This window comes from Leptodactylus fuscus, chromosome 3 (genome assembly GCF_031893055.1).
Source record: "Leptodactylus fuscus isolate aLepFus1 chromosome 3, aLepFus1.hap2, whole genome shotgun sequence".
NCBI classification, from domain to species: Eukaryota; Metazoa; Chordata; class Amphibia; order Anura; family Leptodactylidae; genus Leptodactylus; species Leptodactylus fuscus.
Genome location: NC_134267.1, coordinates 171743794 through 171750057, shown reverse-complemented (window position 1 = coordinate 171750057; position 6264 = coordinate 171743794).

Below are 6264 nucleotides of genomic sequence, written 5' to 3'. Positions count from 1 at the left end.
CTTTGATACAGATCCACCTAAAATTATCGGGCAAGAAGGTCCTGCAGGCCCAACTTTTTCCTCCATTGGTTTCAGTTAAAAATGGGAGGAACACCCGATATACAGATAAGATAAGATAATCCTTTAATAGTTCCACTATGGGAAAATTCAGTGTGTTACAGCAGCATAGTAATACAATAAGACAAAATGCAAATACAAAAGCTCCACATAGAGGCATTACAGTGACAGTGAAGGTAAAAAATAGGAGGGATATCATAACTTAAGGATCTTTCAGTTCTCTTGAATAATCTCTGCCTAGCTCAACGTTGGTTGTACACCCTAACCGCAGCGGGAAGGAAATACTTCCGATAGCGCTCCTTGGGGTGAAGCAGTCGGTCACTGACAGTACTGCCCAGTGCTATCACAGTCTCATACATGGGATGGGAGTTGTTCTCCAGCATGGAGCTCACCATGGACAGTATCCTTCTGTCACTGTCTTTGTTACAGAAATGTTATAGGGCTGTAGATCTGTCGCTAGAACAGGTTAAAACACAATTCTATTTATTTGGAAGCAAATTGGAAGAAAATCCAGCACTGCAGTCAGACAATTTTATTTATTTTTGTCAGGATTCTTTTTTTTTTGCCACATAACTCCCTCTAGTAGATTATAAACCGTAATGACCTGCCTTTAAGCTCCATGTACCTTATTTTTCGGACTATAAGACGCACTTTTTTTCCCCCAAATTTCGGGGGAAAATGAGGGTGCGTCTTATAGTCTGAATGTGGGTGGAGGAGTGGGTTTGCAGCATGGCCGCGCTACTGCCACCGCTGGTTTTCTTCAGCGGCAGTAGCGCGGCAATCTGCAGGCCCCGGCAGCTAAGACAGTCCCCGGCATCTGCTGTAATAGACCGGCGGATGCCGGGGAGTGTCTTAGCTGCCGGGGCCTGCAGATTGCCGCGCTACTGCCACCGCTGGTTTTCTTCAGCGGCAGGAGCGTGACAATACTGTAGGCAGATGTACAGCAGATGCCGGGGCCTGCAGATTGCCGCGCTACTGCCGCTGAAGAAAACCAGCGGTGGCAGTAGCGCGGCCATGCTGCAAATCCACTCCTCCTCCACAGGTCCCGGCAGTCAGTTAGCCCCGGGGCCGGTCCCCACCGGCCCCATACCTTTAGTGATGCAGGCCGGCTCCTGCACGGCGAGGCCGCAGGAGCCGACCTGTTCCGATGACAGCCGGGAGCTAATGAAGGCTCCGAGGCTTGTCATAGATATATATTACTATCGCGGCTGGTCTATGACCCTCCGCGATAGTAATGTATAGAATCTCCCATAGACGGCAATACACTTGTATTGCCGTCTATGGGACTTGCAATCAAATGATTGCAGGTTCAAGCCCCCTAGGCGGGGGATATTAAAATAGTAAAAAAAAAAAAAAAAAAACTTAAAAAAAATATAATAAAAAATAAAATAAAAGTTCACCTCCTTTCCCTAGAATACATATAAAAGTATAACATTACTGTGAAACATACACATTAGGTATCCCTGTGTCTGAAAATGCCCGGTCTACTAATATTTTTATGTACAGTGAACGTCAAAATCAAAAGTGCTAAACTGCCGGGTTTTTCTCTCTGTTTTGCCTCTGAATTAAATAAAAGGTGATCTAAGCAATAAACATTTCCCAAAATGGTATATCTAAAAAGTACACCTGGCCCCACAAAAAAAACACCCTATACATCCCCGTACAGCTGCAGGGTCACCTGTCAATGTGGCCTTGCAGCTGTTCCAAAACTACAACTCCCATATATTAAATATTTTACCATTTTTTGCCTGAAATTTTTTTTTCCCTATTTTTCTCCTCTAAAACCTGGGTGCGTCTTATAGTCCGAAAAATACGGTATATAGTGTCCTAATTATCAGCCCTCGCATAGATATTGGTGTGCTCCTTCCGCATTACATCACATACAGTCTGGGTACACAATTCTGGTGAATTTCTTCCTGCACATTGCTGATGCAGCGCCTGGCTGTACACTTATCCTATTGTTCTACCGCTTCCCTGTCACCTGCAGAGTGGGAGACAGCATGGCTATATGGACAATAAAAGAGGTGCACAGCTGGGCCCCACATCAGCACTTTGCAGGCAGAAGAACATAGTGAGGTGAGGGGACCTATGAGGCCACCTGGTTTAGCGGCCTGGTTGCAAGGGTGACTGTTGTGACCCTTATAGCTGTTTGTTCTGGCTTTTGGCATGAATATCTACAGCACTCCCCAGCTATAGAGTACTAGGGACCTTCCATCTGAAGACAGAACAAACTGATGTTGCATGACATGGCTTACTAGCCCCAAACATATAATATAGACACTTTTTTTGGAGGGAGGGACCCCCACATACTGGTAGCATTAGACCCCCTTTTTTTGTCCCTACACATTGCAATAATTCAATAGGTAGCCACCCATTAAGAAAGTCTGCTGCCTCAAGTTTATGCCAAGAGGTGCCACCTGAGGCTATTGCCTCAGTTTGTCTCATAGCAGGTGCGGCCATTCCACTGCAGGATTCTGCAAAGCAATTAGAGTTTCCGTGGATGCTGTCAGACATTCAAATGTCTTTCTTAGGGTGCATGCACACTGAGTAACGCCGGGCGTGTATGAGAGCCGTACACGCCGGCATTACGGCAGACTGCCGAACACTTCCCATTCACTTCAATGGGAGCGCTCGTAACAGCGGCGTTTACGAGCGCTCCCATTGAAGTGAATGGGAAGTGTTCGGCAGCCCTGCTGTAATGCCGGCGTGTACGGCTCTCATACACGCCCGGCGTTACTCAGTGTGCATGCACCCTTACTGAGGGAAAAAAAAATTCAAACATTGTTTAACCCCTTCCCGCCGATGGCATTTTTTGATTTTCGTTTTTCGTTTTTGACTCCCCTCCTTCTAAACCCCATAACTTTTTTTATTTCTCCGCTCCCAGAGCCATATGAGGTCTTAATTTTTGCGGGACAAATTTTTCTTCATGATGCTACCATTAATTATTCTATATAATGTACTGGGAAGCAGGAAAAAAATTCAGAATGGGGTGGATTTGAAGAAACAATGCATTTCTGCGACTTTCTTACGGGCTTTGGTTTTACGGCGTTCACTGTGCAGCCAAAATGACATGTCCCCTATATTCTGTGTTTCGGTACGGTTCCAGGGATACCAAATTTATATGGTTTTATTTACATTTTGACCCCTAAAAAAAATTCCAAAACTGTGTTAAAAAAATTTTTTTCTAAAAGTCGCCATATTCCGACGGCCGTAACTTTTTTATACGTAAGTGTACGGGGATGCATAGGGCGTCTTTTTTTGCGGGGTCGGGTGTACTTTTTAGTTCTACCATTTTCGGGAAATGTTATTGCTTTGATCACTTTTTATTCAAATTTTTATCAGAATCAAAACAGTGAAAAAACGGCGGTTTGGCACTTTCGACTATTTTTCCCGCTACGGCGTTTACCGAACAGGAAAAATATTTTTATAGATTTGTAGAGCGGGCGATTTCGGACGCGGGGATACCTAACATGTATATGTTTCACAGTTTTTAACTACTTTTATATGTGTTCTAGGGAAAGTGGGGTGATTTGAACTTTTAATTCTTTTTATATTTTTTTTATATTTTTTTTAACTTTTTTTAAAAAAAATTTTTTTTGCATTTATTAGACCCCCTAGGGGTGTTGAACCCCAGGGGGTCTGATCACTAATGCAATGCATTACAATGCCAATGCATTGCAAAAAAGCATCCTTTCTTTTGCAGGCTGCATAGACCAGCCTGCAAAAGAGAGGATTTGCCGACAAGCCTGGGAGCCTGTACAAGGCTCCCGGCTGTCATGGCAACGGGACGTCAGCCCTGGAGCATGCTCCAGGAGCTGGCGATCCCGGCCAAAATGCGCCTCCGGGAAAATGGCGCCTCCGGCGCCTTTGACCGCGGCGCCGGAGGGGTTAATGCCTCCGATCAGTCCGGGGACCGATCGGAGGCATTAGAGCCGGTTGTCTACTGCTTAAAGCAGTAGACAATCGGCTCTAATGCCTCCGATCTAAAGCAGTAGACACCCGGCGGCTATGGCGGTCGCCATAGTTACAGACCTGACATGCGCTGTACTATTACGGCGCATGTCGGGAAGGGGTTAAAATATTCAATTTCCAACAGATAATCTTAATTTCAAATAAATTGAATTTACTGGAATTTACTCTTCCCTGTCTGTATACAATATCTTAAATAAGTCTGCAGGGCTCTTTAACCAGAAAATACACACAAATTGCCAAAAAATTGGTTAAAAAAAACCATAACATATAGTTATATTAACTTAGAGAGAACCTTTCACAACCTCCACCAATTCAAGTATCTGTAAATAGGCGATGATTCCACCATTCCCGAGCAACAAATGCAGTTAGTTTTGGTGCCTGATGTGCTATTTAAGCTCTGTAATGTCAGAAAGGCAATGTCAGGCGGCGGCGGGGGGGGGGGGGGGGGGGGGGTAAAGGGGTGACTCAGAGGCAGCAAATGTCAAAGCTGGCCGGGATAGCTTAGCTAGGGAGAAAGAGAGGGGAGTGCAACGCTGTTGAAAACGCTATTCAGCATTGAGATCTCAATGTAGATCACAATTCCTGACAGATTTTAACAGCAAATCGCTCCGAATCTGAAAGGACTATAATGAAGATCTTGGTATCATTTTAAAGATTAGATTCATCTTTAAAATGAATCCAAGTTCATCTTCATACCCCTAATGGATCCTTAGATATGGGGTTCTAAAGTGTCCTCCCCCCTCCTGCCTCAGGTAGCATCCTAAGGGTCAGTTCACACAGGATTTTTTGGACCGGATTTTAACATGGAATCCACCTCAGAATCCGGCTCAAAAAAACGCCTCCCATTGACTTCAATGGGAGCCGTTCTCTTCTTTTATCCACTAGCAGTTTCATCCCGCTCGCGGTAAAAAGAAGCGAGCTGCCCTATCTTGTCACGGATTCCACGGCTGAATCAGCCGCGGGCATCCGCGGTGCGATACTCCCTCCCAACTAGGCCCATTCATTCAGGCCTAATCCGGAGCAGAATGCCGTGACTGGATGCTGGTGCACTGCACCAGCGGCTAGCCGCAGGAGGCATTTTTTGGAGCCGATTCTGATGCGGATTGCCATGTCAAAATCTAGTCCAAAAAAAACCTGTGAACTTACCCTAAGAGCTACAGTAGAAGGAAAGAGGGAGGAACATCATCATCATCATCATCTGTGCATAACCTGTATGTGTTGTATGTGACCCCGGGGAAGTGGGGGGGGGGGGGTAGCAGAGACTTCTGTCCATGTTATCCCCTCTCCTATCAATCAGAGAGCATACTATACTGATGGTCACAGAGAGGTATAATGTAATACCCCTCTGAACCTAATCACAGGGTATGTAATATCCCTCTGAACTTATATATATATAACTTATATAACTAGGAAGTTATTGGCGTTGTGACCCAGAAGTTTACCATCGTCCAGGTTGCGGCACCAACAGAATCACACCAAACACTTACACAGCACATGAACAAAGTCATCAATAAAGTTTACATTTCCTCCAATCTCTGTCCTGAATTTATAAATTGCTACAATTTTTTGTAGGGGAATAGAAAATTCTATTCTTATGTAAACTCCTATTTAATTTGCATGCACAAAATTGACTGGCACAATTCAGCGATTTTGGTATTTCTTTAACTGCACATGTGTATATATATATATATATATATATATATATATATATATATATATATATATATATATATATACAGGTATATGTACTAAGTAATCTTCAGGTTGTCTACTTTCAAAAATTATATAGGGATTACGGGTTCACTTTCATTACACGGTGTGTAATCCCTACATTTTTTAGGATGATACTTTTTTAACATTTCCAGCTTCAAAGCAGATTTTTGTTCCTTCCGATTCTGGTGATTTTCTGAAGACTCGTGCATATAGGTGCAGGCCTTAGTGATATGAATGAACTCTGCACATGTTGAATTCTCATTTTTAGGAGGTTTGGTGCATATAACGTTTTGTTGGTTTCCACTTTTAGCAACTAATATACATTTATTTGCATTTTTTTTTTTTTAATAAACCATTCACTTGAAATCAAAATTGCATGAAGGTGCCAGTTTGTATACAGTACCAAGTGGCAATTTGACAATGCTGCAGGTGTCTACTTTAAGAAAATGTATAGATAAGGGTGGGCTTGGATGATTTTTTTAATGTTGCAATTTATCTTTTACTAGCATCTGCCCTCGATTT